The following is a 9515-nucleotide window of genomic DNA, read 5'->3' as shown; positions in this document are numbered from 1 at the left end:
GTTAGAACGGTAAAGAATGGGCCAATAATAATAATTAAGCCTTTCTGCTAAGAATGGAATGTCCTTAAAATTCATGTGTTTCTGGCAAAATAGTGTAGCTTTAACAGCTGGAGCATAATCTGATTTACAAAATATTCTAAAAACATATGTCATTTTGATCATTAATGAATTCCAAAAAATTAATCGAGTATGTGAAGATATCTGCCTTAAATTGTCTAGGATTATATTTAAATGAAGCGGCTAACTGCTTTTTCGCCTCTGCTTTAATTCACTTTGCCCAGAGTTGTGGCATCACCGTTTTGCTCCATGCTGATGTGATGAGAGCGGACGGGTTTAGTTAAATGGGAGAGAGACGGAGGGAGGGGGGGAGGAGCAACGCTCTTACTACAGCGTGTGTCCTGAGGAGGCTGTCAGTGAGGAGGAGAGTGGGGGAGAGGATGCTGCTTGGATGGATGCTGAGCGCTCCAACGCTGTCTTTCTGAAGCAGGTCACACACGGGCAAAAAACAAAGAACACCACATCTGTCCCACCGCCTCAGGTAGGAAAATCCTGAAACACTTTGACTTTTAATTTGACAACGTTCACGACGCACAAAAACCTCAACTGTAGAAGGATTTGCCACAGTGTTTGACTTAAGAAATGTAAATAGGGTGTGTAATAAAAAGTCTGCAGACTATATTCTCTTACGTTTAATATTTTTGCTATTGTTTGAAGTACAAAATGATTTAAAGATTTCTATCTTATGTTTTATTTGCTCAAATTAAGACATTAAAATATTAACCAAAGAAAAATGATCATTGTCTTGAATCTTGCGTTGACCTTTTCTGTAACTCATAGCATTGGAAAAATACTATATATTTAAATGCAATGATTAATCAAAATTATTATTTCAAAATGTTAAATATAAAACAGAAATTATTACTTTTATCGTGATTTTCTGAACAATAACTCACAATGCTTGAAGCATGTTAGACCGTCATGAAGAGGGCAGTCCTGGAATACAATCATGTATTGAAACTCTCTATGTTCTGACGGTAATGTGCAGGAAAGTCATTCTATTTTAAGATCCAGTTCCTCTGGCTTCCTATTGTACTTCTAATTTCACAAAATACTAATCGACAAGCAGCCACTAGGTTTGCTCATCAATCATCTAGACTTATCCCCAGAGGCGGGTGTGAAGGAAAGAGGGACGAGGGGTGGGGTCTCTTTACTCATATAAAGGCCGTCTTCCACTGTTGACTGAGCTGATTTCAGGTTTTGATAAGATTTAACAAGCTGCTGAGAATGTTACTGATAGATTTTGGTTAATTTTGACATCACAACATTACCTTCTCTCAGTAGGTCTCACACAAACTATCAGTCTGATTGACATCTTGAGACAAGCTTGTTTTCTACCCACTGCAGTAGTTAATATTTATCTGCGGCTTTCTAGAACGCTTTACCGAAGGTCCATTCTCACACACAAACCTCAATTCAACCATACACAGATTGGTAGGAATTAAGTGCCTTGCCCAGGGGCACATTGATATGTGGCAGGAGGAAGCTGTAACCGGACCCTATGACTTTTGGATTACTCCATCCACTGAGCCACAGTTAGTACTAACTGGCTCGGTCAGTACTACAGAGTATATCACTGTGTAATATCTCTAGCAGCAGCAGATGTCTGTATCATTGATGAAAGTACAGATGCAACATGGTTTTTGCAAAGTCAGTCTCTCATTCTATCTATGTTAAACGGGTCGGTAGAACTAAGATCCACAGGAAGTATTTTCCAGTACATTACCCACGGTTAATTTCCACTGCAGCCTAAGGAGGTGCTCTCTCCTTGCCTAGAACTTTGGAACATTTGCAACAGTCACAGCTGCGTTGGTGTCAGCTCCTGAAAAACGACTTAATCCTAACACAAGACGATGAACCTCAAAACAAATTGTTCTGTTGCTCATTGACTATATTGTCGCCTCCACTCATGCATCGTTCACATCTCTTGGTGAAGTTGTGTTTGTGTTGATTTAACAACGTTCTTTTGTATCTACTTTATTGCTGCACGTTGTTTTTCTTCTACCTGAGTTAAACTTGTTTCTTTTGCCCCTTGTCAGTTTTTGTGTTGTGTTTTGTTTGGTTTTTGGGTGGTAAGGAAATAATTTCCAGTTTTATTACAAGTTTTCAGGGCATTTTTTGTAGAGTTTGCATGTGTTCTGTGAACGGGATCATGTGCCAGTCTCAGTATATCAAAGTCCAGAACCTGGTCAAGAGTTTGAACGGAAAGTAAATCTGAACTTAGTCCATACTGGGTTAAATATGTACAGCAATGGGTAAATGTGAGTTTTAAAAAAGTGGAATATCACAATTAGGTAATTTGTGCCTTTCATAGAGATTTAGGAAAAATTTAAGTTTAGCAAAAGGCTGGTCCAAATCTAGATGTGGTAGCTTGAAGCAGTCTACAGAGTTTGGTTCTGGCCTACCACCCATTGTCAACGTGAAATATTTCAAAATACTTTTTACCTTGTGCCTTAGTGGGAAAATTCAGGTGTATAAGCAGCAAAGTGACAGGCAAATCGAAGAACGCAGATACACATAATTGCAAGCAACAGTAATAAAACACAGAAAATTCACTCTAGTCTGAAAAACATGCACCAAGCAGTGTCTTCAGGAATTTCACGAAGCTTGAAGTGCCAGGGATGTAACCTGACTCTTGCCAGATGAATTTCGTTTTGCAGTGCTCCACACATCCATCTGGGATTGCTCCATTGGAGATGTATTTCAGAAGGTGGGGGCTTATCAAAAATCTTTGCATATGATTGGATAAACCACTTGTCCATCATCTTTACTGACCTGCTACAAGCTCTTGCCAAACCCGGTCAGGAGAAGGGAGGAAACAATGTTTCCTCTAACAAAAGCCTCCATAGCCGTTTCTCTGTTGTTCTTTTAAACAATTGATATTCGGTAGATTGGACAACACTGATGAAACAGCAGCATCAATGTTACCGCTTGCTCCTCGGCATTGTTGTCTGAATCCAAACAGTTGCTTCTCTGATACGTCACAGCTACGGAAATCCTGCCCGCGATCCTGATTGGCTCATCCATTTTATGTGGTATTGAAATGTTTCTTTCTTCCAATCACAACATCACACCTAGCAACAGGGTCAAGCACAGGATGAAATTTCTGTTATCTCCTTTCTGAGAGTCGCTGTCGGCAACATGTTCTACCATCTTATTACAAAATACTTCAGAGAGTACCGGAATTATTTATTTTTGAGATCTTTATAAAAAAAACATTAAAGCAGCACTGGATACATTTTGACCCACGTATTAGTATTATTATTATTTGAGATATTAAATGATTTTTCAGGTCATTATACAACAATTGGCGCATACAGATGCTCAGTGCAGCTCTCCTTAAACACGAGAGCTAACCTTTCATGCTTCTAATTTTCTCATCCTTGAGTCAAAGTTTGTCATTACAAAATACTGTACTTAGTTCACAAACATGCATGTCCACTCTTCTCCTCTGTTGAAGTTCCTGCAGCCTTTCATCATCAGATGACTGAGCCTGTTGTCTGGCCCGTCCTTCTCTTCTACGGCTCCTAGAGCTTCCCCTCCCGCTCCCTCTCCCCCTTGCTCCTCAAATCCTTTGAGGTTTAAGAAAGTGTTTATTTTATAAAACATGGGATTTCTATTAACTAAGCTCATAAAGACCAAGTCAGCTCACTAATGACATGCAGTGCCATATTCCACACTATAGAGTGAATTAACTCTTATGGTAGCTTTTACCTCAGTTGGTCAGATGTGAAAATCTCTGGTTGCACTATGAGCTGGGTTTTAAAAGTTTGCTTATATTTGTAAAACACTCTTTGTTTCCTGTAGTATTACAAGTAAGAAAGTTGATTAAGTGAAAGTTTATTACAAAATTAGAGTGCTCTTTAAACATAACTGTCAAAGAATATAGGTTTACACAAAACACTGTCGCAGTAAAGTGCCATTTCTTTTGCTTGTCGGCTGTAAGTAAATTTAATAAAAAGGAGTTTGCTCATGTCTCATTGTTCTGGATCTTTAACCTTATTTAGAAATTAGATTTGGACCTTTGAGCATAACGTTTAAGGACCCTGGGGCTATGTAATGGCCATGAGATCAAATCAAAATCCAATATGACTACAGTGTGTATAAATCATAGTTATGGCTGCAGTCATAAAAAATTTATGTGAAGTTCTGATGGCCAGCATGTTGTGAAATCAGTGATGAAATGGAAAAGCATAACCTCAGCTAAGTTGCTACAGCATTTGAAGTGGATGAAATGTGTGTAGCAGTGGTCAGCCTGGTCACTAAGCACAGAAGTTAAGATTCTTCACACAGATCTGGAGAGGTTATTCCCAGATCAATGTTCCACGATTCCCAGCAATCAAGTATTAAGTTTTATTTAAAAATCACCTTTTCACAGATAAACATCAAAGAGAGCAGCACAAACATGAAAACATGATTAAATTGAAACACAGTCATGAGCAAATGTGTTACAGCAACATAAGAGGACTGCAGATCAATCTTGTTGGGAAAAAAATCTTTAATTGCAGGAGAACATTTCTGTACTGCATTGGCCAAGACACCAGTGAAAGTTAAACCAATACACTTAAGCTACTGTCATAATGTTTCTTGTCTTGCGATGTTTGTCAGCCTGTCTAAAAGCACACTTTATAAGGCTTCAACCATGAAAAGAAAGCACCTTTTCGTCATGTCTGTGAGGCATTGTTGTAATGTGCTCCCATGTGTATTGGGATGAGGGGATTAGCATTCATGCCGTCCATGCGACATCGACTAATCAGTCATCTCTTTAAACAGAAAAACAGATCTGGAGTCTTCTGGTTGCAAGGGGTCAGTGAAATTAGGCGTCCATCTGAGATAAGGGGGAGGGCTGTCATCCACGTTAACTCCCATTTAGAAACTGTCAGTCCTCAAAGCGAAGGAGCATGGAGCTATCAGCCTAACATGCAGTGGCAGAAGAGCAATCAGAGCTGAACAGAGAAATGAAAGGAGAGAAAGAAAGATGGCTTTGACTCTGTGTGTGTGTGTGTGTGAGTGTGTGTGTGTGTGTGTGTGTGTGTGTGTGTGTGTGTGTGTGTGTGTGTGTGTCGGGGGGTGGGGCATGCTAAATCGATTTGCAATGCTATAATACTCAGTTTTTTATTCACTCTATCATCCCATTCCATAGTTTGATTTTTTTTAACCCCTTCTTCTTTCCCATGCTCTGTGTAATCCCTGCTGAATACCCCTTTTTGACCCTCAATCAACTGTATTGACCGAGCTCTGTGTGAGGAAGGTGCTGGTGGATTAGACAGGCTGCTGAGCATTCAGGTGCTGAGTGATGTAGCAAATGTGCTTGAGCAGAAACGCTTCATGCCAGCTCAACACCCCCTGCCTGCTGCAGTCAGGGAAAATCCTTCTTACTTCGTTTTTTTTTTCCCCTGCGTCTGCGCTTTCTGAAACGGCAGCATTTAAGACCTAATTGTCTTAAAAGTTGCTTTTGGTAGTGAAACATCCTGGTGAAAAAAAGAGAAGTCCTTAAACTAACCAATGCTTGTTTAATCATGCAGTACATGGTCTCTCTCCAAGAGAGAAAAACTTAACATTACAAACGAATGGACAAACATGATACTATTTATTGTTTGTTAATATTTGTTTGTTATATAACATAAAAGCAAAAAAATACAACATCACTGTGACTTGGAAGGAAGAGGACACATTGTTTTCATTTTTTTCACAAACAAAAATGTGGTAAGAACTATTAGTGTTTTATTAAATTTTTTAAAGTTTAAAAAACATGTATTCTTTACCTTTCCACTTAACAATTATTCAAGATTTTGTGTTCACATATAACACAAAATCTTAATAAAATGCATTAAAGTCTGTGTTTGTAGATTGACACATAATCTTGCAAATTTGGTCGTTGTAAATACAAGGCACCGTTATTTTGATTTTGCTTTGTTTTTTGTCTCCACCATCTCCAGGGCAACGCAGCCTGAAAGTATGACTGCAGTCACAGGGAGCAAATCTGGTCAAGAATGAGAAAGAGCAGACATTGTTAAAACGAACACTGACAAATGAAGCTCTGTAGAATTTGTGTTTTTAACCAGAAACTGACAAAAGCACAAATAATTTACCGTCCAGGCTGCTAACCTATAATCATTTTAAATGAAAATACGGAGCTGACCTGTGTAAAAATGACAAAGTATTTAATTAATTGAAATGTAGCATTGCTTTATTTACCTTACAAGTACAGGCAACAAAACCTGAATATTGTAAAAAAGTTTAACGTGTTTTGTCACTTATTTCAGAAAGTGAAACTCGTATTAAAAAGGATACATTGCACATAGAGTGAAATATTTCAATCTGATTTATTGTTATTTAAATGGATATGGCTTACAGATAATGAAATGGCCAGATTCAGTGTCTCAGAAAATTAAACTATTATATAAGATTAATAAAAAAAAGAATATAGTAAAGATAAGTATTGCACTTCTAAAAATACTTACTTTTTATGCACTCAGTACCTAGTTGAGGCTTCTTTTACATAAATGACTGCATAACTTCTTGACAATACTCCATAGATCCTCTGTGAGGGTCAGGTCAGGTCAGTATAAAGGCCAATCAAGCACAGAAACACCATGGTCTTTGAGACAGCTTTTACTACCTTTGGCAGTGTGGGCAGGTACCAGGTGCTGCTGGAAAATGAAATCAGCATCCCCCATACAGCTTGTCTGCAGAAGGAAGCATTTAATGCTCCAGAATTTCCTGGTAGATGGCTGTATTAACCTTGGACTTCAGAAAACCCAGTGGACCAACAACCAGCAAATGAAATTGTGCCCCAAACCATCACTGACTGTGGAAACTTCACCCTGGACTTCAAGCAACCAGGATTCTGGACTTCTCCACTCTCCCTTCAGACTCTGGGACCTTGATTTCCAAATGAAATGCAAACTGAGCAACAGTTCTCTTTTCAACTTTTTCTCCTCAGCCGAGGAAAGAGACTTCTGATGTTGTCTGAGGTTCAGGAGTGGCTTTACATGAGGAATGCCACGTTTGTAGCCCATGTGCAGGATTCATCTGTGCATAACAGGTCAAGGTGCGCTGACTCCAGCCTCAGTTCACTCCTACTGAGTCTCCACCAAAATTCTTGAATGGATTTTTCTTGACAATCCTCTCAAGGCTCCTAACACACATTTTCCTTCCACTTAACTTTTTATGAACATACTATAACTTTTTCACAGTATTCTAATTTTCTGAGAGACTGAATTTTGGGTTTTCATTAACTGCAAGCATCAACATTACAAGAAATAAAGGCTTGAAATATTTTACTGTATGTACAATGAATCTACATACCAGTTTCACTTTACTAAATAGATAATATTTTAGATTTAGATTACTATTTCAAACTCATTACAATTTTCACTTCACTCATTTATGAAAGGAGTGACTCTTTTTCTTTTTTGCTATTTCCAGCTAATTCACTGTAGCATTCATCAGTTTTGGTTCCACATTATTTCTTTCACTTTTTCTAAGACCTGCAGCTGGGATATCGTTGTTTTCAGACCTCATGAACTGTCTCCTCACAATAGGAGCAGCAGATGCAGCAATCAAATCCAGCACCACTGGAAGTTTGAACACTTGAATTGTTCACAGCTTGGAAGGTCAAAGGCTGCAGAGAGCTGTCTTTTTGTGTGTGACACAAATATAGCCGCAAACAGAAAATGGACGTGACATTTCTTTGCAGCTGTTTGTTCAGATCTGTCACCTGCAAGACCCAAATGCTATGGTAGTAACCTCTAAGCACAATATATGTTGCGTAAGTCCACCAACATGCATCCACCATGCTGCGGTTGTCATTGGGAGGTTTTTATAAGAACGGTGCAGTGGCACTTTTCGCAGGGTCAGCTACTTATATTTCATGAAAGACAATGATTTGCATCTAAATTTTCCATTACTTAATTTATCAAATGAAGCAAATTGATGCAAATGATAAATACTGTATTGCTGCACATGGATTTTACTAGAAAGAAAGCTTAGCGTGATTGAACAGCAGTGGTTTTTGAAGTTGAGCCATATGGGCAGCCATATGTACAGGGCAGCATTAGACAACACATGTAAAAGAATATTGTGTTTACTTGTCATTTATTTTCCAATAGTTTTATGCTGCTTTATGCATGTGCAGGCATCCCCAGTTTTGAATAAGATCCCCGGCTTGCTGCTAACAATATGATATCTGTCATGATAAGTGGATCCACCCAAATACCCATAATAATAGCTTCTAGCTCCTGTTCATAGCCCTTTTCAATGACCTTTCATGAGGTCAACAGTAAGAACTCTACTGTGGGAAGGAAAGGAGCTTCAGACAGTTTGGACAGCGTTTAACTCTGACGTCTGACGGAAACACACATGGATGATGCGAGTCAGATCCTGGGCTACAGCTTTCTGAAAATGAGCTACAAAGTGCGTGCTCTCTGCTCTCTGGACATTGCGGTGATTTCTATGAGGGGGCTGTGCTGATACGTCATATCACGCAAAGGATCGTGGGATACCTTAAGGGTTCTTAGCGCTGGTAAGGGACATTGCGGGGTTCCTTGGCAAAAATAGCTGCTGGGGTGAGCATACAGGCTACTTTTCCTACCTCGTTCCTTACTGACTGCACTATTCAGACAGCACTTATCATGACGACTGCTGACGCACTTCTGCTTTGGCTAAAGATTCCTTACTCTATAAGGGTATTCGGATTGAGCCAGTGCTTGTTTGTTTCTGCTTTCTGCCACACCCACCTGCTCCGCTGCAACCAGCCTCATGCCTCACTCTGCTCTGTTTAAACACTCTCCTACCTACAGATCACCACTGGATTATCAAACACTTGCCAGAAGAGGTGCAGCGTTCTTTCAATGTCCTAACCTGATCTTCACATCACAACCTTGATTCTGTATCTGGGGGGCGGGTCTTTGGCTCCTCACAACCACTATTGAGCATGTTCCCATGGATTAACCTTACATACACAAGTGCACTCTCACAAACACCTACAGGTGCTTGGATTCAGGTATTTACAGATTCACTTCTATACAGAAAACCCCTATTATTATCTTTAGCTGTCAGTTTATACATTTTGTATCAAATAATACAGTATATTCTTCAGTGATGGTTTCAAGGCATTGGTTGATTGTTTCTGTAATACCTTATCGGTTGGTTTTGCTGTTCTTTTGATAACTCTCTCTGCAGGTGTAGAAGCAGACTCTGAGGATGTTATCCTGCTCTTTCTTATTCCTCTCTTTTGTCACCTTTTCTCTGTTTTAGCATATTGTCTCGTATTTTTTTTTATCCATTCTTTCTCTTCTACCTGTTTTTGTGTCCATTGAACATAAAATGGTCCCAGAATAATATCTAATAAAGCTTTTTGCATATATGTACCAAACGGAGTACTATGGCGAAAGCAGTAATGCTCCACTTTTGAAAGTAAATCTGCTGAGCTCTCTTTGGCAATTCTTAATTCT

At 39.1% G+C, this 9515-nt stretch overlaps 1 protein-coding gene across 3 annotated transcripts in view; it reads left to right on the top strand.

The window, feature by feature from the left end:
- The first annotated feature begins 417 nt into the window (after positions 1-417).
- rph3aa (rabphilin 3A homolog (mouse), a) overlaps positions 418-9515 on the top strand; it is a 77992-nt gene continuing 68894 nt past the window's right edge. For all 3 annotated transcript variants that reach the window (XM_036140651.1, XM_036140652.1, XM_036140653.1), the window contains exon 1: positions 418-538. The gene's annotated coding sequence lies outside the window, so the exon portion shown is untranslated. The remainder of the gene's footprint in view (positions 539-9515) is intronic.

Source organism: Fundulus heteroclitus, chromosome 8 (assembly GCF_011125445.2).
Source record: "Fundulus heteroclitus isolate FHET01 chromosome 8, MU-UCD_Fhet_4.1, whole genome shotgun sequence".
Lineage (NCBI taxonomy): Eukaryota > Metazoa > Chordata > Actinopteri > Cyprinodontiformes > Fundulidae > Fundulus > Fundulus heteroclitus.
Note: the sequence above shows the minus strand (reverse complement) of the source record. Positions and strands in the feature narration are given on the sequence as shown.